Below are 22,733 nucleotides of genomic sequence, written 5' to 3' on the forward strand. Positions count from 1 at the left end.
ACCAATTTGTGACCGCCCTTTCAATTTAAGACGTTCAAAGCAGACGTAATTTGCATTCGTAATACCAGAGCATCGAAACTACTTGGAACTCTTGTGTATATGAACGTGTCCGCGCCTTTGTATTCTGGTACCTTCGCCGCTACAAACCAACCAACCATCGTGTCCGTGCACATCAGAGTCGCAAAGAATGGAGAATAGCCAGGCTTGGTCGTGTGTGTAGCTGTAGCTCAGTTGGCAGATCGTTCGCTTAGCGTGTGAACGGTCTCGGTTTCAAGCCCCGGCTCCTCCATGTTTTGTGGTCAGTGCATGGTAAGTGTTGGTCGCAGCGAACATAAACGCACGCAGGAAGTTGCAAAACCAGCGTCACAGACTGATATGATGTATACTGTCATAAGGAGAGCAAGATGTAAGTGTGGGGACCGGCTGTTATCGTGGTGTCATCGAGTGCAGATCTGTCTTAGGTATCACGGCTTAACGTCATTGAAGTCTAGAGGTGGACAACACGTTCGTCTTACGCAGAGCGGTGTCTGAACTCTATTTTCGACGTTATGCGTGCCACTTTCATTGTGGCCAACTACGATTCGATACAGAATGCACGAAACCTGAAAGACACCCTCACTGATACATAGAGAGTAGTGTTTGTCTGCGGAATAATGGGAGTGCAAGGGTCTGTGACGTTGATATGACTGTATGTAGCACTACTAGTTACCGGGGGGGTGGGCGTAGCTCAGGTGGTAGAGCGCTCGCTTAGCGTGCGAGAGGTACTGGGATCGATACCCAGCGTCTCCAGAATTCTTAACACACCTACATGCGCACCTTGCGATGCAAGTGGAATAATTCCCAACCGGCAGAGGTGTGTAGGCAGATACAAGCGAACGATTAGCATCCACAATTGCGCCGATTTCACGTAAATCCCACTGCACGTTCCCATTCTTTGCGTGCAGTCGGCTGCTACTGGTGTTGCTGGTTGTGACTGCTGATAACAGATGCCGTAGCAATCAATTCATGGAGTGAGTTGTATGTTTTGCGATAGTCTGTCTCTGACAAGGAAGCACAGGTGATATAGGTGCGAACACAGAAAGCTTGCAGCCCCTCGCTGCCTGCAGACACAGGGCAGCCACACTAGAAGAGCGGCCTAAGCCGTACGCGAAATGTGCTCATTCGCTTTGGCGCGACGTCGAACTATAAATAAGGCTGTCACTAGCGTGAGCGTTGCGTGAGCGTCGTGTAAAGTCGGAAAAGTCATCTGCATGGGTGATTGCCAAGTTTGGGGAGCGTTTCGTAGTACGATCAGTGCAAAGGGGAAGCGGAAACTTGTTGTGTCCCAGTGTTTTGCAGTTGGACGACAAGAGTTTGACACAGTAGCAAAGAGCGAGGCACTGAGTTGGCATGAACAATGGAGAGCACAATGGGGCTTGAGATGTGCTTGTTACCTCAGGTGCTGTGTGATTGTGGACAAGGAGTGAAATGGACCAATTTGTGACCGCCCTTTCAATTTAAGACGTTCAAAACAGACGGAATTTGCATTCGTAATACCAGAGCATCGAAACTACTTGGAACTCTTGTGTATATGAACGTGTCCGCGCCTTTGTATTCTGGTACCTTCGCCGCTACAAACGAACCAACCATCGTGTCCGTGCACATCAGAGTCGCAAAGAATGGAGAATAGCCAGGCTTGGTCGTGTGTGTAGCTGTAGCTCAGTTGGCAGATCGTTCGCTTAGCGTGTGAACGGTCTCGGTTTCAAGCCCCGGCTCCTCCATGTTTTGTGGTCAGTGCATGGTAAGTGTTGGTCGCAGCGAACATAAACGCACGCAAGAAGTTGCAAAACCAGCGTCACAGACTGATATGATGTATACTGTCATAAGGAGAGCAAGATGTAAGTGTGGGGACCGGCTGTTATCGTGGTGTCATCGAGTGCAGATCTGTCTTAGGTATCACGGCTTAACGTCATTGAAGTCTAGAGGTGGACAACACGTTCGTCTTACTCAGAGCGGTGTCTGAACTCTATTTTCGACGTTATGCGTGCCACTTTCATTGTGGCCAACTACGATTCGATACAGAATGCACGAAACCTGAAAGACACCCTCACTGATACATAGAGAGTAGTGTTTGTCTGCGGAATAATGGGAGTGCAAGGGTCTGTGACGTTGATATGACTGTATGTAGCACTACTAGTTACCGGGGGGGTGGGCGTAGCTCAGGTGGTAGAGCGCTCGCTTAGCGTGCGAGAGGTACTGGGATCGATACCCAGCGCCTCCAGAATTTTTAACACACCTACATGCGCACCTTGCGATGCAAGTGGAATAATTCCCAACCGGCAGAGGTGTGTAGGCAGATACAAGCGAACGATTAGCATCCACAATTGCGCCGATTTCACGTAAATCCCACTGCACGTTCCCATTCTTTGCGTGCAGTCGGCTGCTACTGGTGTTGCTGGTTGTGACTGCTGATAACAGATGCCGTAGCAATCAATTCATGGAGTGAGTTGTATGTTTTGCGATAGTCTGTCTCTGACAAGGAAGCACAGGTGATATAGGTGCGAACACAGGAAGCTTGCAGCCCCTCGCTGCTTGCAGACACAGGGCAGCCACACTAGAAGAGCGGCCTAAGCCGTAGGCGAAATGTGCTCATTCGCTTTGGCGCGACGTCGAACTATAAATAAGGCTGTCACTAGCGTGAGCGTTGCGTGAGCGTCGTGTAAAGTCGGAAAAGTCATCTGCATGGGTGATTGCCAAGTTTGGGGAGCGTTTCGTAGTACGATCAGTGCAAAGGGGAAGCGGAAACTTGTTGTGTCCCAGTGTTTTGCAGTTGGACGACAAGAGTTTGACACAGTAGCAAAGAGCGAGGCACTGAGTTGGCATGAACAATGGAGAGCACAATGGGGCTTGAGATGTGCTTGTTACCTCAGGTGCTGTGTGATTGTGGACAAGGAGTGAAATGGACCAATTTGTGACCGCCCTTTCAATTTAAGACGTTCAAAGCAGACGTAATTTGCATTCGTAATACCAGAGCATCGAAACTACTTGGAACTCTTGTGTATATGAACGTGTCCGCGCCTTTGTATTCTGGTACCTTCGCCGCTACAAACCAACCAACCATCGTGTCCGTGCACATCAGAGTCGCAAAGAATGGAGAATAGCCAGGCTTGGTCGTGTGTGTAGCTGTAGCTCAGTTGGCAGATCGTTCGCTTAGCGTGTGAACGGTCTCGGTTTCAAGCCCCGGCTCCTCCATGTTTTGTGGTCAGTGCATGGTAAGTGTTGGTCGCAGCGAACATAAACGCACGCAGGAAGTTGCAAAACCAGCGTCACAGACTGATATGATGTATACTGTCATAAGGAGAGCAAGATGTAAGTGTGGGGACCGGCTGTTATCGTGGTGTCATCGAGTGCAGATCTGTCTTAGGTATCACGGCTTAACGTCATTGAAGTCTAGAGGTGGACAACACGTTCGTCTTACTCAGAGCGGTGTCTGAACTCTATTTTCGACGTTATGCGTGCCACTTTCATTGTGGCCAACTACGATTCGATACAGAATGCACGAAACCTGAAAGACACCCTCACTGATACATAGAGAGTAGTGTTTGTCTGCGGAATAATGGGAGTGCAAGGGTCTGTGACGTTGATATGACTGTATGTAGCACTACTAGTTACCGGGGGGGTGGGCGTAGCTCAGATGGTAGAGCGCTCGCTTAGCGTGCGAGAGGTACTGGGATCGATACCCAGCGCCTCCAGAATTTTTAACACACCTACATGCGCACCTTGCGATGCAAGTGGAATAATTCCCAACCGGCAGAGGTGTCTAGGCAGATACAAGCGAACGATTAGCATCCACAATTGCGCCGATTTCACGTAAATCCCACTGCACGTTCCCATTCTTTGCGTGCAGTCGGCTGCTACTGGTGTTGCTGGTTGTGACTGCTGATAACAGATGCCGTAGCAATCAATTCATGGAGTGAGTTGTATGTTTTGCGATAGTCTGTCTCTGACAAGGAAGCACAGGTGATATAGGTGCGAACACAGGAAGCTTGCAGCCCCTCGCTGCCTGCAGACACAGGGCAGCCACACTAGAAGAGCGGCCTAAGCCGTAGGCGAAATGTGCTCATTCGCTTTGGCGCGACGTCGAACTATAAATAAGGCTGTCACTAGCGTGAGCGTTGCGTGAGCGTCGTGTAAAGTCGGAAAAGTCATCTGCATGGGTGATTGCCAAGTTTGGGGAGCGTTTCGTAGTACGATCAGTGCAAAGGGGAAGCGGAAACTTGTTGTGTCCCAGTGTTTTGCAGTTGGACGACAAGAGTTTGACACAGTAGCAAAGAGCGAGGCACTGAGTTGGCATGAACAATGGAGAGCACAATGGGGCTTGAGATGTGCTTGTTACCTCAGGTGCTGTGTGATTGTGGACAAGGAGTGAAATGGACCAATTTGTGACCGCCCTTTCAATTTAAGACGTTCAAAGCAGACGTAATTTGCATTCGTAATACCAGAGCATCGAAACTACTTGGAACTCTTGTGTATATGAACGTGTCCGCGCCTTTGTATTCTGGTACCTTCGCCGCTACAAACCAACCAACCATCGTGTCCGTGCACATCAGAGTCGCAAAGAATGGAGAATAGCCAGGCTTGGTCGTGTGTGTAGCTGTAGCTCAGTTGGCAGATCGTTCGCTTAGCGTGTGAACGGTCTCGGTTTCAAGCCCCGGCTCCTCCATGTTTTGTGGTCAGTGCATGGTAAGTGTTGGTCGCGGCGAACATAAACGCACGCAGGAAGTTGCAAAACCAGCGTCACAGACTGATATGATGTATACTGTCATAAGGAGAGCAAGATGTAAGTGTGGGGACCGGCTGTTATCGTGGTGTCATCGAGTGCAGATCTGTCTTAGGTATCACGGCTTAACGTCATTGAAGTCTAGAGGTGGACAACACGTTCGTCTTACTCAGAGCGGTGTCTGAACTCTATTTTCGACGTTATGCGTGCCACTTTCATTGTGGCCAACTACGATTCGATACAGAATGCACGAAACCTGAAAGACACCCTCACTGATACATAGAGAGTAGTGTTTGTCTGCGGAATAATGGGAGTGCAAGGGTCTGTGACGTTGATATGACTGTATGTAGCACTACTAGTTACCGGGGGGGTGGGCGTAGCTCAGGTGGTAGAGCGCTCGCTTAGCGTGCGAGAGGTACTGGGATCGATACCCAGCGTCTCCAGAATTCTTAACACACCTACATGCGCACCTTGCGATGCAAGTGGAATAATTCCCAACCGGCAGAGGTGTGTAGGCAGATACAAGCGAACGATTAGCATCCACAATTGCGCCGATTTCACGTAAATCCCACTGCACGTTCCCATTCTTTGCGTGCAGTCGGCTGCTACTGGTGTTGCTGGTTGTGACTGCTGATAACAGATGCCGTAGCAATCAATTCATGGAGTGAGTTGTATGTTTTGCGATAGTCTGTCTCTGACAAGGAAGCACAGGTGATATAGGTGCGAACACAGAAAGCTTGCAGCCCCTCGCTGCCTGCAGACACAGGGCAGCCACACTAGAAGAGCGGCCTAAGCCGTAGGCGAAATGTGCTCATTCGCTTTGGCGCGACGTCGAACTATAAATAAGGCTGTCACTAGCGTGAGCGTTGCGTGAGCGTCGTGTAAAGTCATCTGCATGGGTGATTGCCAAGTTTGGGGAGCGTTTCGTAGTACGATCAGTGCAAAGGGGAAGCGGAAACTTGTTGTGTCCCAGTGTTTTGCAGTTGGACGACAAGAGTTTGACACAGTAGCAAAGAGCGAGGCACTGAGTTGGCATGAACAATGGAGAGCACAATGGGGCTTGAGATGTGCTTGTTACCTCAGGTGCTGTGTGATTGTGGACAAGGAGTGAAATGGACCAATTTGTGACCGCCCTTTCAATTTAAGACGTTCAAAACAGACGGAATTTGCATTCGTAATACCAGAGCATCGAAACTACTTGGAACTCTTGTGTATATGAACGTGTCCGCGCCTTTGTATTCTGGTACCTTCGCCGCTACAAACCAACCAACCATCGTGTCCGTGCACATCAGAGTCGCAAACAATGGAGAATAGCCAGGCTTGGTCGTGTGTGTAGCTGTAGCTCAGTTGGCAGATCGTTCGCTTAGCGTGTGAACGGTCTCGGTTTCAAGCCCCGGCTCCTCCATGTTTTGTGGTCAGTGCATGGTAAGTGTTGGTCGCAGCGAACATAAACGCACGCAGGAAGTTGCAAAACCAGCGTCACAGACTGATATGATGTATACTGTCATAAGGAGAGCAAGATGTAAGTGTGGGGACCGGCTGTTATCGTGGTGTCATCGAGTGCAGATCTGTCTTAGGTATCACGGCTTAACGTCATTGAAGTCTAGAGGTGGACAACACGTTCGTCTTACTCAGAGCGGTGTCTGAACTCTATTTTCGACGTTATGCGTGCCACTTTCATTGTGGCCAACTACGATTCGATACAGAATGCACGAAACCTGAAAGACACCCTCACTGATACATAGAGAGTAGTGTTTGTCTGCGGAATAATGGGAGTGCAAGGGTCTGTGACGTTGATATGACTGTATGTAGCACTACTAGTTACCGGGGGGGTGGGCGTAGCTCAGATGGTAGAGCGCTCGCTTAGCGTGCGAGAGGTACTGGGATCGATACCCAGCGCCTCCAGAATTTTTAACACACCTACATGCGCACCTTGCGATGCAAGTGGAATAATTCCCAACCGGCAGAGGTGTCTAGGCAGATACAAGCGAACGATTAGCATCCACAATTGCGCCGATTTCACGTAAATCCCACTGCACGTTCCCATTCTTTGCGTGCAGTCGGCTGCTACTGGTGTTGCTGGTTGTGACTGCTGATAACAGATGCCGTAGCAATCAATTCATGGAGTGAGTTGTATGTTTTGCGATAGTCTGTCTCTGACAAGGAAGCACAGGTGATATAGGTGCGAACACAGGAAGCTTGCAGCCCCTCGCTGCCTGCAGACACAGGGCAGCCACACTAGAAGAGCGGCCTAAGCCGTAGGCGAAATGTGCTCATTCGCTTTGGCGCGACGTCGAACTATAAATAAGGCTGTCACTAGCGTGAGCGTTGCGTGAGCGTCGTGTAAAGTCGGAAAAGTCATCTGCATGGGTGATTGCCAAGTTTGGGGAGCGTTTCGTAGTACGATCAGTGCAAAGGGGAAGCGGAAACTTGTTGTGTCCCAGTGTTTTGCAGTTGGACGACAAGAGTTTGACACAGTAGCAAAGAGCGAGGCACTGAGTTGGCATGAACAATGGAGAGCACAATGGGGCTTGAGATGTGCTTGTTACCTCAGGTGCTGTGTGATTGTGGACAAGGAGTGAAATGGACCAATTTGTGACCGCCCTTTCAATTTAAGACGTTCAAAGCAGACGTAATTTGCATTCGTAATACCAGAGCATCGAAACTACTTGGAACTCTTGTGTATATGAACGTGTCCGCGCCTTTGTATTCTGGTACCTTCGCCGCTACAAACCAACCAACCATCGTGTCCGTGCACATCAGAGTCGCAAACAATGGAGAATAGCCAGGCTTGGTCGTGTGTGTAGCTGTAGCTCAGTTGGCAGATCGTTCGCTTAGCGTGTGAACGGTCTCGGTTTCAAGCCCCGGCTCCTCCATGTTTTGTGGTCAGTGCATGGTAAGTGTTGGTCGCAGCGAACATAAACGCACGCAGGAAGTTGCAAAACCAGCGTCACAGACTGATATGATGTATACTGTCATAAGGAGAGCAAGATGTAAGTGTGGGGACCGGCTGTTATCGTGGTGTCATCGAGTGCAGATCTGTCTTAGGTATCACGGCTTAACGTCATTGAAGTCTAGAGGTGGACAACACGTTCGTCTTACTCAGAGCGGTGTCTGAACTCTATTTTCGACGTTATGCGTGCCACTTTCATTGTGGCCAACTACGATTCGATACAGAATGCACGAAACCTGAAAGACACCCTCACTGATACATAGAGAGTAGTGTTTGTCTGCGGAATAATGGGAGTGCAAGGGTCTGTGACGTTGATATGACTGTATGTAGCACTACTAGTTATCGGGGGGGGGGGGGGGGGGCGTAGCTCAGATGGTAGAGCGCTCGCTTAGCGTGCGAGAGGTACTGGGATTGATACCCAGCGCCTCCAGAATTTTTAACACACCTACATGCGCACCTTGCCATGCAAGTGGAATAATTCCCAACCGGCAGAGGTGTCTAGGCAGATACAAGCGAACGATTAGCATCCACAATTGCGCCGATTTCACGTAAATCCCACTGCACGTTCCCATTCTTTGCGTGCAGTCGGCTGCTACTGGTGTTGCTGGTTGTGACTGCTGATAACAGATGCCGTAGCAATCAATTCATGGAGTGAGTTGTATGTTTTGCGATAGTCTGTCTCTGACAAGGAAGCACAGGTGATATAGGTGCGAACACAGGAAGCTTGCAGCCCCTCGCTGCCTGCAGACACAGGGCAGCCACACTAGAAGAGCGGCCTAAGCCGTAGGCGAAATGTGCTCATTCGCTTTGGCGCGACGTCGAACTATAAATAAGGCTGTCACTAGCGTGAGCGTTGCGTGAGCGTCGTGTAAAGTCGGAAAAGTCATCTGCATGGGTGATTGCCAAGTTTGGGGAGCGTTTCGTAGTACGATCAGTGCAAAGGGGAAGCGGAAACTTGTTGTGTCCCAGTGTTTTGCAGTTGGACGACAAGAGTTTGACACAGTAGCAAAGAGCGAGGCACTGAGTTGGCATGAACAATGGAGAGCACAATGGGGCTTGAGATGTGCTTGTTACCTCAGGTGCTGTGTGATTGTGGACAAGGAGTGAAATGGACCAATTTGTGACCGCCCTTTCAATTTAAGACGTTCAAAGCAGACGTAATTTGCATTCGTAATACCAGAGCATCGAAACTACTTGGAACTCTTGTGTATATGAACGTGTCCGCGCCTTTGTATTCTGGTACCTTCGCCGCTACAAACCAACCAACCATCGTGTCCGTGCACATCAGAGTCGCAAAGAATGGAGAATAGCCAGGCTTGGTCGTGTGTGTAGCTGTAGCTCAGTTGGCAGATCGTTCGCTTAGCGTGTGAACGGTCTCGGTTTCAAGCCCCGGCTCCTCCATGTTTTGTGGTCAGTGCATGGTAAGTGTTGGTCGCAGCGAACATAAACGCACGCAGGAAGTTGCAAAACCAGCGTCACAGACTGATATGATGTATACTGTCATAAGGAGAGCAAGATGTAAGTGTGGGGACCGGCTGTTATCGTGGTGTCATCGAGTGCAGATCTGTCTTAGGTATCACGGCTTAACGTCATTGAAGTCTAGAGGTGGACAACACGTTCGTCTTACTCAGAGCGGTGTCTGAACTCTATTTTCGACGTTATGCGTGCCACTTTCATTGTGGCCAACTACGATTCGATACAGAATGCACGAAACCTGAAAGACACCCTCACTGATACATAGAGAGTAGTGTTTGTCTGCGGAATAATGGGAGTGCAAGGGTCTGTGACGTTGATATGACTGTATGTAGCACTACTAGTTACCGGGGGGGTGGGCGTAGCTCAGGTGGTAGAGCGCTCGCTTAGCGTGCGAGAGGTACTGGGATCGATACCCAGCGTCTCCAGAATTCTTAACACACCTACATGCGCACCTTGCGATGCAAGTGGAATAATTCCCAACCGGCAGAGGTGTGTAGGCAGATACAAGCGAACGATTAGCATCCACAATTGCGCCGATTTCACGTAAATCCCACTGCACGTTCCCATTCTTTGCGTGCAGTCGGCTGCTACTGGTGTTGCTGGTTGTGACTGCTGATAACAGATGCCGTAGCAATCAATTCATGGAGTGAGTTGTATGTTTTGCGATAGTCTGTCTCTGACAAGGAAGCACAGGTGATATAGGTGCGAACACAGAAAGCTTGCAGCCCCTCGCTGCCTGCAGACACAGGGCAGCCACACTAGAAGAGCGGCCTAAGCCGTAGGCGAAATGTGCTCATTCGCTTTGGCGCGACGTCGAACTATAAATAAGGCTGTCACTAGCGTGAGCGTTGCGTGAGCGTCGTGTAAAGTCATCTGCATGGGTGATTGCCAAGTTTGGGGAGCGTTTCGTAGTACGATCAGTGCAAAGGGGAAGCGGAAACTTGTTGTGTCCCAGTGTTTTGCAGTTGGACGACAAGAGTTTGACACAGTAGCAAAGAGCGAGGCACTGAGTTGGCATGAACAATGGAGAGCACAATGGGGCTTGAGATGTGCTTGTTACCTCAGGTGCTGTGTGATTGTGGACAAGGAGTGAAATGGACCAATTTGTGACCGCCCTTTCAATTTAAGACGTTCAAAACAGACGGAATTTGCATTCGTAATACCAGAGCATCGAAACTACTTGGAACTCTTGTGTATATGAACGTGTCCGCGCCTTTGTATTCTGGTACCTTCGCCGCTACAAACCAACCAACCATCGTGTCCGTGCACATCAGAGTCGCAAACAATGGAGAATAGCCAGGCTTGGTCGTGTGTGTAGCTGTAGCTCAGTTGGCAGATCGTTCGCTTAGCGTGTGAACGGTCTCGGTTTCAAGCCCCGGCTCCTCCATGTTTTGTGGTCAGTGCATGGTAAGTGTTGGTCGCAGCGAACATAAACGCACGCAGGAAGTTGCAAAACCAGCGTCACAGACTGATATGATGTATACTGTCATAAGGAGAGCAAGATGTAAGTGTGGGGACCGGCTGTTATCGTGGTGTCATCGAGTGCAGATCTGTCTTAGGTATCACGGCTTAACGTCATTGAAGTCTAGAGGTGGACAACACGTTCGTCTTACTCAGAGCGGTGTCTGAACTCTATTTTCGACGTTATGCGTGCCACTTTCATTGTGGCCAACTACGATTCGATACAGAATGCACGAAACCTGAAAGACACCCTCACTGATACATAGAGAGTAGTGTTTGTCTGCGGAATAATGGGAGTGCAAGGGTCTGTGACGTTGATATGACTGTATGTAGCACTACTAGTTGTTGGGGGGTTGGGCGTAGCTCAGATGGTAGAGCGCTCGCTTAGCGTGCGAGAGGTACTGGGATCGATACCCAGCGCCTCCAGAATTTTTAACACACCTACATGCGCACCTTGCGATGCAAGTGGAATAATTCCCAACCGGCAGAGGTGTGTAGGCAGATACAAGCGAACGATTAGCATATACAATTGCGCCGATTTCACGTAAATCCCACTGCACGTTCCCATTCTTTGCGTGCAGTCGGCTGCTACTGGTGTTGCTGGTTGTGACTGCTGATAACAGATGCCGTAGCAATCAATTCATGGAGTGAGTTGTATGTTTTGCGATAGTCTGTCTCTGACAAGGAAGCACAGGTGATATAGGTGCGAACACAGAAAGCTTGCAGCCCCTCGCTGCCTGCAGACACAGGGCAGCCACACTAGAAGAGCGGCCTAAGCCGTAGGCGAAATGTGCTCATTCGCTTTGGCGCGACGTCGAACTATAAATAAGGCTGTCACTAGCGTGAGCGTTGCGTGAGCGTCGTGTAAAGTCGGAAAAGTCATCTGCATGGGTGATTGCCAAGTTTGGGGAGCGTTTCGTAGTACGATCAGTGCAAAGGGGAAGCGGAAACTTGTTGTGTCCCAGTGTTTTGCAGTTGGACGACAAGAGTTTGACACAGTAGCAAAGAGCGAGGCACTGAGTTGGCATGAACAATGGAGAGCACAATGGGGCTTGAGATGTGCTTGTTACCTCAGGTGCTGTGTGATTGTGGACAAGGAGTGAAATGGACCAATTTGTGACCGCCCTTTCAATTTAAGACGTTCAAAACAGACGGAATTTGCATTCGTAATACCAGAGCATCGAAACTACTTGGAACTCTTGTGTATATGAACGTGTCCGCGCCTTTGTATTCTGGTACCTTCGCCGCTACAAACCAACCAACCATCGTGTCCGTGCACATCAGAGTCGCAAACAATGGAGAATAGCCAGGCTTGGTCGTGTGTGTAGCTGTAGCTCAGTTGGCAGATCGTTCGCTTAGCGTGTGAACGGTCTCGGTTTCAAGCCCCGGCTCCTCCATGTTTTGTGGTCAGTGCATGGTAAGTGTTGGTCGCAGCGAACATAAACGCACGCAGGAAGTTGCAAAACCAGCGTCACAGACTGATATGATGTATACTGTCATAAGGAGAGCAAGATGTAAGTGTGGGGACCGGCTGTTATCGTGGTGTCATCGAGTGCAGATCTGTCTTAGGTATCACGGCTTAACGTCATTGAAGTCTAGAGGTGGACAACACGTTCGTCTTACTCAGAGCGGTGTCTGAACTCTATTTTCGACGTTATGCGTGCCACTTTCATTGTGGCCAACTACGATTCGATACAGAATGCACGAAACCTGAAAGACACCCTCACTGATACATAGAGAGTAGTGTTTGTCTGCGGAATAATGGGAGTGCAAGGGTCTGTGACGTTGATATGACTGTATGTAGCACTACTAGTTGTTGGGGGGTTGGGCGTAGCTCAGATGGTAGAGCGCTCGCTTAGCGTGCGAGAGGTACTGGGATCGATACCCAGCGCCTCCAGAATTTTTAACACACCTACATGCGCACCTTGCGATGCAAGTGGAATAATTCCCAACCGGCAGAGGTGTGTAGGCAGATACAAGCGAACGATTAGCATATACAATTGCGCCGATTTCACGTAAATCCCACTGCACGTTCCCATTCTTTGCGTGCAGTCGGCTGCTACTGGTGTTGCTGGTTGTGACTGCTGATAACAGATGCCGTAGCAATCAATTCATGGAGTGAGTTGTATGTTTTGCGATAGTCTGTCTCTGACAAGGAAGCACAGGTGATATAGGTGCGAACACAGAAAGCTTGCAGCCCCTCGCTGCCTGCAGACACAGGGCAGCCACACTAGAAGAGCGGCCTAAGCCGTAGGCGAAATGTGCTCATTCGCTTTGGCGCGACGTCGAACTATAAATAAGGCTGTCACTAGCGTGAGCGTCGTGTAAAGTCGGAAAAGTCATCTGCATGGGTGATTGCCAAGTTTGGGGAGCGTTTCGTAGTACGATCAGTGCAAAGGGGAAGCGGAAACTTGTTGTGTCCCAGTGTTTTGCAGTTGGACGACAAGAGTTTGACACAGTAGCAAAGAGCGAGGCACTGAGTTGGCATGAACAATGGAGAGCACAATGGGGCTTGAGATGTGCTTGTTACCTCAGGTGCTGTGTGATTGTGGACAAGGAGTGAAATGGACCAATTTGTGACCGCCCTTTCAATTTAAGACGTTCAAAACAGACGGAATTTGCATTCGTAATACCAGAGCATCGAAACTACTTGGAACTCTTGTGTATATGAACGTGTCCGCGCCTTTGTATTCTGGTACCTTCGCCGCTACAAACCAACCAACCATCGTGTCCGTGCACATCAGAGTCGCAAACAATGGAGAATAGCCAGGCTTGGTCGTGTGTGTAGCTGTAGCTCAGTTGGCAGATCGTTCGCTTAGCGTGTGAACGGTCTCGGTTTCAAGCCCCGGCTCCTCCATGTTTTGTGGTCAGTGCATGGTAAGTGTTGGTCGCAGCGAACATAAACGCAGGCAGGAAGTTGCAAAACCAGCGTCACAGACTGATATGATGTATACTGTCATAAGGAGAGCAAGATGTAAGTGTGGGGACCGGCTGTTATCGTGGTGTCATCGAGTGCAGATCTGTCTTAGGTATCACGGCTTAACGTCATTGAAGTCTAGAGGTGGACAACACGTTCGTCTTACTCAGAGCGGTGTCTGAACTCTATTTTCGACGTTATGCGTGCCACTTTCATTGTGGCCAACTACGATTCGATACAGAATGCACGAAACCTGAAAGACACCCTCACTGATACATAGAGAGTAGTGTTTGTCTGCGGAATAATGGGAGTGCAAGGGTCTGTGACGTTGATATGACTGTATGTAGCACTACTAGTTATCGGGGGGGGGGGGGGGGGCGTAGCTCAGATGGTAGAGCGCTCGCTTAGCGTGCGAGAGGTACTGGGATCGATACCCAGCGTCTCCAGAATTCTTAACACACCTACATGCGCACCTTGCGATGCAAGTGGAATAATTCCCAACCGGCAGAGGTGTGTAGGCAGATACAAGCGAACGATTAGCATCCACAATTGCGCCGATTTCACGTAAATCCCACTGCACGTTCCCATTCTTTGCGTGCAGTCGGCTGCTACTGGTGTTGCTGGTTGTGACTGCTGATAACAGATGCCGTAGCAATCAATTCATGGAGTGAGTTGTATGTTTTGCGATAGTCTGTCTCTGACAAGGAAGCACAGGTGATATAGGTGCGAACACAGAAAGCTTGCAGCCCCTCGCTGCCCGCAGACACAGGGCAGCCACACTAGAAGAGCGGCCTAAGCCGTAGGCGAAATGTGCTCATTCGCTTTGGCGCGACGTCGAACTATAAATAAGGCTGTCACTAGCGTGAGCGTCGTGTAAAGTCGGAAAAGTCATCTGCATGGGTGATTGCCAAGTTTGGGGAGCGTTTCGTAGTACGATCAGTGCAAAGGGGAAGCGGAAACTTGTTGTGTCCCAGTGTTTTGCAGTTGGACGACAAGAGTTTGACACAGTAGCAAAGAGCGAGGCACTGAGTTGGCATGAACAATGGAGAGCACAATGGGGCTTGAGATGTGCTTGTTACCTCAGGTGCTGTGTGATTGTGGACAAGGAGTGAAATGGACCAATTTGTGACCGCCCTTTCAATTTAAGACGTTCAAAACAGACGGAATTTGCATTCGTAATACCAGAGCATCGAAACTACTTGGAACTCTTGTGTATATGAACGTGTCCGCGCCTTTGTATTCTGGTACCTTCGCCGCTACAAACCAACCAACCATCGTGTCCGTGCACATCAGAGTCGCAAACAATGGAGAATAGCCAGGCTTGGTCGTGTGTGTAGCTGTAGCTCAGTTGGCAGATCGTTCGCTTAGCGTGTGAACGGTCTCGGTTTCAAGCCCCGGCTCCTCCATGTTTTGTGGTCAGTGCATGGTAAGTGTTGGTCGCAGCGAACATAAAACGCACGCAGGAAGTTGCAAAACCAGCGTCACAGACTGATATGATGTATACTGTCATAAGGAGAGCAAGATGTAAGTGTGGGGACCGGCTGTTATCGTGGTGTCATCGAGTGCAGATCTGTCTTAGGTATCACGGCTTAACGTCATTGAAGTCTAGAGGTGGACAACACGTTCGTCTTACTCAGAGCGGTGTCTGAACTCTATTTTCGACGTTATGCGTGCCACTTTCATTGTGGCCAACTACGATTCGATACAGAATGCACGAAACCTGAAAGACACCCTCACTGATACATAGAGAGTAGTGTTTGTCTGCGGAATAATGGGAGTGCAAGGGTCTGTGACGTTGATATGACTGTATGTAGCACTACTAGTTACCGAGGGGGTGGGCGTAGCTCAGATGGTAGAGCGCTCGCTTAGCGTGCGAGAGGTACTGGGATCGATACCCAGCGCCTCCAGAATTTTTAACACACCTACATGCGCACCTTGCGATGCAAGTGGAATAATTCCCAACCGGCAGAGGTGTGTAGGCAGATACAAGCGAACGATTAGCATATACAATTGCGCCGATTTCACGTAAATCCCACTGCACGTTCCCATTCTTTGCGTGCAGTCGGCTGCTACTGGTGTTGCTGGTTGTGACTGCTGATAACAGATGCCGTAGCAATCAATTCATGGAGTGAGTTGTATGTTTTGCGATAGTCTGTCTCTGACAAGGAAGCACAGGTGATATAGGTGCGAACACAGAAAGCTTGCAGCCCCTCGCTGCCTGCAGACACAGGGCAGCCACACTAGAAGAGCGGCCTAAGCCGTAGGCGAAATGTGCTCATTCGCTTTGGCGCGACGTCGAACTATAAATAAGGCTGTTACTAGCGTGAGCGTTGCGTGAGCGTCGTGTAAAGTCGGAAAAGTCATCTGCATGGGTGATTGCCAAGTTTGGGGAGCGTTTCGTAGTACGATCAGTGCAAAGGGGAAGCGGAAACTTGTTGTGTCCCAGTGTTTTGCAGTTGGACGACAAGAGTTTGACACAGTAGCAAAGAGCGAGGCACTGAGTTGGCATGAACAATGGAGAGCACAATGGGGCTTGAGATGTGCTTGTTACCTCAGGTGCTGTGTGATTGTGGACAAGGAGTGAAATGGACCAATTTGTGACCGCCCTTTCAATTTAAGACGTTCAAAACAGACGGAATTTGCATTCGTAATACCAGAGCATCGAAACTACTTGGAACTCTTGTGTATATGAACGTGTCCGCGCCTTTGTATTCTGGTACCTTAGCCGCTACAAACCAACCAACCATCGTGTCCGTGCACATCAGAGTCGCAAACAATGGAGAATAGCCAGGCTTGGTCGTGTGTGTAGCTGTAGCTCAGTTGGCAGATCATTCGCTTAGCGTGTGAACGGTCTCGGTTTCAAGCCCCGGCTCCTCCATGTTTTGTGGTCAGTGCATGGTAAGTGTTGGTCGCAGCGAACATAAACGCACGCAGGAAGTTGCAAAACCAGCGTCACAGACTGATATGATGTATACTGTCATAAGGAGAGCAAGATGTAAGTGTGGGGACCGGCTGTTATCGTGGTGTCATCGAGTGCAGATCTGTCTTAGGTATCACGGCTTAACGTCATTGAAGTCTAGAGGTGGACAACACGTTGGTCTTACTCAGAGCGGTGTCTGAACTCTATTTTCGACGTTATGCGTGCCACTTTCATTGTGGCCAACTACGATTCGATACAGAATGCACGAAACCTGAAAGACACCCTCACTGATACATAGAGAGTAGTGTTTGTTTGCGGAATAATGGGAGTGCAACGGTCTGTGACGTTGATATGACTGTATGTAGCACTACTAGTTATCGGGGGGGGGGGGGGGGTGGGCGTAGCTCAGATGGTAGAGCGCTCGCTTAGCGTGCGAGAGGTACTGGGATCGATACCCAGCGTCTCCAGAACTCTTAACACACCTACATGCGCACCTTGCCATGCAAGTGGAATAATTCCCAACCGGCAGAGGTGTGTAGGCAGATACAAGCGAACGATTAGCATCCACAATTGCGCCGATTTCACGTATATCCCACTGCACGTTCCCATTCTTTGCGTGCAGTCGGCTGCTACTGGTGTTGCTGGTTGTGACTGCTGATAACAGATGCCGTAGCAATCAATTCATGGAGAGAGTTGTATGTTTTGCGATAGTCTGTCTCTGACAAGGAAGCACAGGTGATATAGGTGCGAACACAGAAAGCTTGCAGCCCCTCGCTGCCTGCAGACACAGGGCAGCCACACTAGAAGAGCGGCCTAAGCCGTAGGCGAAATGTGCTCATTCGCTTTGGCGCGACGTCGAACTATAAATAAGGCTGTCACTAGCGTGAGCGTCGTGTAAAGTCGGAAAAGTCATCTGCATGGGTGATTGCCAAGTTTGGGGAGCGTTTCGTAGTACGATCAGTGCAAAGGGGAAGCGGAAACTTGTTGTGTCCCAGTGTTTTGCAGTTGGACGACAAGAGTTTGACACAGTAGCAAAGAGCGAGGCACTGAGTTGGCATGAACAATGGAGAGCACAATGGGGCTTGAGATGTGCTTGTTACCTCAGGTGCTGTGTGATTGTGGACAAGGAGTGAAATGGACCAATTTGTGACCGCCCTTTCAATTTAAGACGTTCAAAACAGACGGAATTTGCATTCGTAATACCAGAGCATCGAAACTACTTGGAACTCTTGTGTATATGAACGTGTCCGCGCCTTTGTATTCTGGTACCTTCGCCGCTACAAACCAACCAACCATCGTGTCCGTGCACATCAGAGTCGCAAACAATGGAGAATAGCCAGGCTTGGTCGTGTGTGTAGCTGTAGCTCAGTTGGCAGATCGTTCGCTTAGCGTGTGAACGGTCTCGGTTTCAAGCCCCGGCTCCTCCATGTTTTGTGGTCAGTGCATGGTAAGTGTTGGTCGCAGCGAACATAAACGCACGCAGGAAGTTGCAAAACCAGCGTCACAGACTGATATGATGTATACTGTCATAAGGAGAGCAAGATGTAAGTGTGGGGACCGGCTGTTACCGTGGTGTCATCGAGTGCAGATCTGTCTTAGGTATCACGGCTTAACGTCATTGAAGTCTAGAGGTGGACAACACGTTCGTCTTACTCAGAGCGGTGTCTGAACTCTATTTTCGACGTTATGCGTGCCACTTTCATTGTGGCCAACTACGATTCGATACAGAATGCACGAAACCTGAAAGACACCCTCACTGATACATAGAGATTCGTGTTTGTCTGCGGAATAATGGGAGTGCAAGGGTCTGTGACGTTGATATGACTGTATGTAGCACTACTAGTTATCGGGGGGGTGGGCGTAGCTCAGATGGTAGAGCGCTCGCTTAGCGTGCGAGAGGTACTGGGATCGATACCCAGCGCCTCCAGAATTTTTAACACACCTACATGCGCACCTTGCGATGCAAGTGGAATAATTCCCAACCGGCAGAGGTGTGTAGTTAGATACAAGCGAACGATTAGCATCCACAATTGCGCCGATTTCACGTAAATCCCACTGCACGTTCCCATTCTTTGCGTGCAGTCGGCTGCTACTGGTGTTGCTGGTTGTGACTGCTGATAACAGATGCCGTAGCAATCAATTCATGGAGTGAGTTGTATGTTTTGCGATAGTCTGTCTCTGACAAGGAAGCACAGGTGATATAGGTGCGAACACAGAAAGCTTGCAGCCCCTCGCTGCCTGCAGACACAGGGCAGCCACACTAGAAGAGCGGCCTAAGCCGTAGGCGAAATGTGCTCATTCGCTTTGGCGCGACGTCGAACTATAAATAAGGCTGTCACTAGCGTGAGCGTTGCGTGAGCGTCGTGTAAAGTCGGAAAAGTCATCTGCATGGGTGATTGCCAAGTTTGGGGAGCGTTTCGTAGTACGATCAGTGCAAAGGGGAAGCGGAAACTTGTTGTGTCCCAGTGTTTTGCAGTTGGACGACAAGAGTTTGACACAGTAGCAAAGAGCGAGGCACTGAGTTGGCATGAACAATGGAGAGCACAATGGGGCTTGAGATGTGCTTGTTACCTCAGGTGCTGTGTGATTGTGGACAAGGAGTGAAATGGACCAATTTGTGACCGCCCTTTCAATTTAAGACGTTCAAAACAGACGGAATTTGCATTCGTAATACCAGAGCATCGAAACTACTTGGAACTCTTGTGTATATGAACGTGTCCGCGCCTTTGTATTCTGGTACCTTCGCCGCTACAAACCAACCAACCATCGTGTCCGTGCACATCAGAGTCGCAAACAATGGAGAATAGCCAGGCTTGGTCGTGTGTGTAGCTGTAGCTCAGTTGGCAGATCGTTCGCTTAGCGTGTGAACGGTCTCGGTTTCAAGCCCCGGCTCCTCCATGTTTTGTGGTCAGTGCATGGTAAGTGTTGGTCGCAGCGAACATAAACGCACGCAAGAAGTTGCAAAACCAGCGTCACAGACTGATATGATGTATACTGTCATAAGGAGAGCAAGATGTAAGTGTGGGGACCGGCTGTTATCGTGGTGTCATCGAGTGCAGATCTGTCTTAGGTATCACGGCTTAACGTCATTGAAGTCTAGAGGTGGACAACACGTTGGTCTTACTCAGAGCGGTGTCTGAACTCTATTTTCGACGTTATGCGTGCCACTTTCATTGTGGCCAACTACGATTCGATACAGAATGCACGAAACCTGAAAGACACCCTCACTGATACATAGAGAGTAGTGTTTGTCTGCGGAATAATGGGTGTGCAAGGGACTGTGACGTTGATATGACTGTATGTAGCACTACTATTTATCGGGGGGGTGGGCGTACCTCAGATGGTAGAGCGCTCGCTTAGCGTGCGAGAGGTACTGGGATCGATACCCAGCGCCTCCAGAATTTTTAACACACCTACATGCGCACCTTGCCACGCAAGTGGAATAATTCCCAACCGGCAGAGGTGTGTAGGCAGATACAAGCGAACGATTAGCATCCACAATTGCGCCGATTTCACGTAAATCCCATTGCACGTTCCCATTCTTTGCGTGCAGTCGGCTGCTACTGGTGTTGCTGGTTGTGACTGCTGATAACAGATGCCGTAGCAATCAATTCATGGAGTGAGTTGTATGGTTTGCGATAGTCTGTCTCTGACAAGGAAGCACAGGTGATATAGGTGCGAACACAGGAAGCTTGCAGCCCCTCGCTGCCTGCAGACACAGGGCAGCCACACTAGAAGAGCGGCCTAAGCCGTAGGCGAAATGTGCTCATTCGCTTTGGCGCGACGTCGAACTATAAATAAGGCTGTCACTAGCGTGAGCGTTGCGTGAGCGTCGTGTAAAGTCGGAAAAGTCATCTGCATGGGTGATTGCCAAGTTTGGGGAGCGTTTCGTAGTACGATCAGTGCAAAGGGGAAGCGGAAACTTGTTGTGTCCCAGTGTTTTGCAGTTGGACGACAAGAGTTTGACACAGTAGCAAAGAGCGAGGCACTGAGTTGGCATGAACAATGGAGAGCACAATGGGGCTCGAGATGTGCTTGTTACCTCAGGTGCTGTGTGATTGTCGACAAGGAGTGAAATGGACCAATTTGTGACCGCCCTTTCAATTTAAAACGTTCAAAACAGACGGAATTTGCATTCGTAATACCAGAGCATCGAAACTACTTGGAACTCTTGTGTATATGAACGTGTCCGCGCCTTTGTATTCTGGTACCTTCGCCGCTACAAACCAACCAACCATCGTGTCCGTGCACATCAGAGTCGCAAAGAATGGAGAATAGCCAGGCTTGGTCGTGTGTGTAGCTGTAGCTCAGTTGGCAGATCGTTCGCTTAGCGTGTGAACGGTCTCGGGTTCAAGTCCCGGTTTCTCCATGTTTTGAGGTCAGTGCATGGTAAGTGTTGGTCGCGGCGAACATAAACGCACGCAAGAAGTTGCAAAACCAGCGTCACAGACTGATATGATGTATACTGTCATAAGGAGAGCAAGATGTAAGTGTGGGGACCGGCTGTTATCGTGGTGTCATCGAGTGCAGATCTGTCTTAGGTATCACGGCTTAACGTCATTGAAGTCTAGAGGTGGACAACACGTTGGTCTTACTCAGAGCGGTGTCTGAACTCTATTTTCGACGTTATGCGTGCCACTTTCATTGTGGCCAACTACGATTCGATACAGAATGCACGAAACCTGAAAGACACCCTCACTGATACATAGAGAGTAGTGTTTGTCTGCGGAATAATGGGTGTGCAAGGGACTGTGACGTTGATATGACTGTATGTAGCACTACTATTTATCGGGGGGGTGGGCGTAGCTCAGATGGTAGAGCGCTCGCTTAGCGTGCGAGAGGTACTGGGATCGATACCCAGCGCCTCCAGAATTTTTAACACACCTACATGCGCACCTTGCCATGCAAGTGGAATAATTCCCAACCGGCAGAGGTGTGTAGGCAGATACAAGCGAACGATTAGCATCCACAATTGCGCCGATTTCACGTAAATCCCATTGCACGTTCCCATTCTTTGCGTGCAGTCGGCTGCTACTGGTGTTGCTGGTTGTGACTGCTGATAACAGATGCCGTAGCAATCAATTCATGGAGTGAGTTGTATGTTTTGCGATAGTCTGTCTCTGACAAGGAAGCACAGGTGATATAGGTGCGAACACAGGAAGCTTGCAGCCCCTCGCTGCCTGCAGACACAGGGCAGCCACACTAGAAGAGCGGCCTAAGCCGTAGGCGAAATGTGCTCATTAGCTTTGGCGCGACGTCGAACTATAAATAAGGCTGTCACTAGCGTGAGCGTTGCGTGAGCGTCGTGTAAAGTCGGAAAAGTCATCTGCATGGGTGATTGCCAAGTTTGGGGAGCGTTTCGTAGTACGATCAGTGCAAAGGGGAAGCGGAAACTTGTTGTGTCCCAGTGTTTTGCAGTTGGACGACAAGAGTTTGACACAGTAGCAAAGAGCGAGGCACTGAGTTGGCATGAACAATGGAGAGCACAATGGGGCTCGAGATGTGCTTGTTACCTCAGGTGCTGTGTGATTGTCGACAAGGAGTGAAATGGACCAATTTGTGACCGCCCTTTCAATTTAAAACGTTCAAAACAGACGGAATTTGCATTCGTAATACCAGAGCATCGAAACTACTTGGAACTCTTGTGTATATGAACGTGTCCGCGCCTTTGTATTCTGGTACCTTCGCCGCTACAAACCAACCAACCATCGTGTCCGTGCACATCAGAGTCGCAAAGAATGGAGAATAGCCAGGCTTGGTCGTGTGTGTAGCTGTAGCTCAGTTGGCAGATCGTTCGCTTAGCGTGTGAACGGTCTCGGGTTCAAGTCCCGGTTTCTCCATGTTTTGAGGTCAGTGCATGGTAAGTGTTGGTCGCGGCGAACATAAACGCACGCAAGAAGTTGCAAAACCAGCGTCACAGACTGATATGATGTATACTGTCATAAGGAGAGCAAGATGTAAGTGTGGGGACCGGCTGTTATCGTGGTGTCATCGAGTGCAGATCTGTCTTAGGTATCACGGCTTAACGTCATTGAAGTCTAGAGGTGGACAACACGTTGGTCTTACTCAGAGCGGTGTCTGAACTCTATTTTCGACGTTATGCGTGCCACTTTCATTGTGGCCAACTACGATTCGATACAGAATGCACGAAACCTGAAAGACACCCTCACTGATACATAGAGAGTAGTGTTTGTCTGCGGAATAATGGGTGTGCAAGGGACTGTGACGTTGATATGACTGTATGTAG

General features: G+C 49.5%; 14 non-coding genes across 14 annotated transcripts; all 14 read left to right on the forward strand.

Moving 5' to 3' along the window:
* Window positions 1-715: 715 nt before the first annotated feature.
* Window positions 716-789, forward strand: Trnaa-agc (transfer RNA alanine (anticodon AGC)). The gene has a single exon. It is a non-coding gene; the product is annotated as a tRNA-Ala (tRNA).
* Window positions 790-2,186: 1,397 nt separating this feature from the next.
* On the forward strand, window positions 2,187-2,260 carry Trnaa-agc (transfer RNA alanine (anticodon AGC)). Its single transcript has one exon. It is a non-coding gene; the product is annotated as a tRNA-Ala (tRNA).
* Window positions 2,261-3,657: 1,397 nt separating this feature from the next.
* Window positions 3,658-3,731, forward strand: Trnaa-agc (transfer RNA alanine (anticodon AGC)). Its single transcript has one exon. It is a non-coding gene; the product is annotated as a tRNA-Ala (tRNA).
* A 1,397-nt stretch (window positions 3,732-5,128) lies between these two features.
* On the forward strand, window positions 5,129-5,202 carry Trnaa-agc (transfer RNA alanine (anticodon AGC)). The gene has a single exon. It is a non-coding gene; the product is annotated as a tRNA-Ala (tRNA).
* A 1,388-nt stretch (window positions 5,203-6,590) lies between these two features.
* On the forward strand, window positions 6,591-6,664 carry Trnaa-agc (transfer RNA alanine (anticodon AGC)). The gene has a single exon. It is a non-coding gene; the product is annotated as a tRNA-Ala (tRNA).
* Window positions 6,665-8,069: 1,405 nt separating this feature from the next.
* On the forward strand, window positions 8,070-8,142 carry Trnaa-agc (transfer RNA alanine (anticodon AGC)). The gene has a single exon. It is a non-coding gene; the product is annotated as a tRNA-Ala (tRNA).
* Window positions 8,143-9,539: 1,397 nt separating this feature from the next.
* Window positions 9,540-9,613, forward strand: Trnaa-agc (transfer RNA alanine (anticodon AGC)). The gene has a single exon. It is a non-coding gene; the product is annotated as a tRNA-Ala (tRNA).
* Window positions 9,614-10,998: 1,385 nt separating this feature from the next.
* Trnaa-agc (transfer RNA alanine (anticodon AGC)) lies at window positions 10,999-11,075 on the forward strand. The gene has a single exon. It is a non-coding gene; the product is annotated as a tRNA-Ala (tRNA).
* A 1,394-nt stretch (window positions 11,076-12,469) lies between these two features.
* Trnaa-agc (transfer RNA alanine (anticodon AGC)) lies at window positions 12,470-12,546 on the forward strand. Its single transcript has one exon. It is a non-coding gene; the product is annotated as a tRNA-Ala (tRNA).
* Window positions 12,547-13,939: 1,393 nt separating this feature from the next.
* On the forward strand, window positions 13,940-14,012 carry Trnaa-agc (transfer RNA alanine (anticodon AGC)). Its single transcript has one exon. It is a non-coding gene; the product is annotated as a tRNA-Ala (tRNA).
* A 1,387-nt stretch (window positions 14,013-15,399) lies between these two features.
* On the forward strand, window positions 15,400-15,473 carry Trnaa-agc (transfer RNA alanine (anticodon AGC)). The gene has a single exon. It is a non-coding gene; the product is annotated as a tRNA-Ala (tRNA).
* A 1,406-nt stretch (window positions 15,474-16,879) lies between these two features.
* Trnaa-agc (transfer RNA alanine (anticodon AGC)) lies at window positions 16,880-16,953 on the forward strand. The gene has a single exon. It is a non-coding gene; the product is annotated as a tRNA-Ala (tRNA).
* Window positions 16,954-18,339: 1,386 nt separating this feature from the next.
* Window positions 18,340-18,413, forward strand: Trnaa-agc (transfer RNA alanine (anticodon AGC)). The gene has a single exon. It is a non-coding gene; the product is annotated as a tRNA-Ala (tRNA).
* Window positions 18,414-21,281: 2,868 nt separating this feature from the next.
* On the forward strand, window positions 21,282-21,355 carry Trnaa-agc (transfer RNA alanine (anticodon AGC)). The gene has a single exon. It is a non-coding gene; the product is annotated as a tRNA-Ala (tRNA).
* The last annotated feature ends 1,378 nt before the right edge of the window (window positions 21,356-22,733 follow it).

Source organism: Schistocerca gregaria, chromosome 3, assembly GCF_023897955.1.
Source record: "Schistocerca gregaria isolate iqSchGreg1 chromosome 3, iqSchGreg1.2, whole genome shotgun sequence".
Lineage (NCBI taxonomy): Eukaryota > Metazoa > Arthropoda > Insecta > Orthoptera > Acrididae > Schistocerca > Schistocerca gregaria.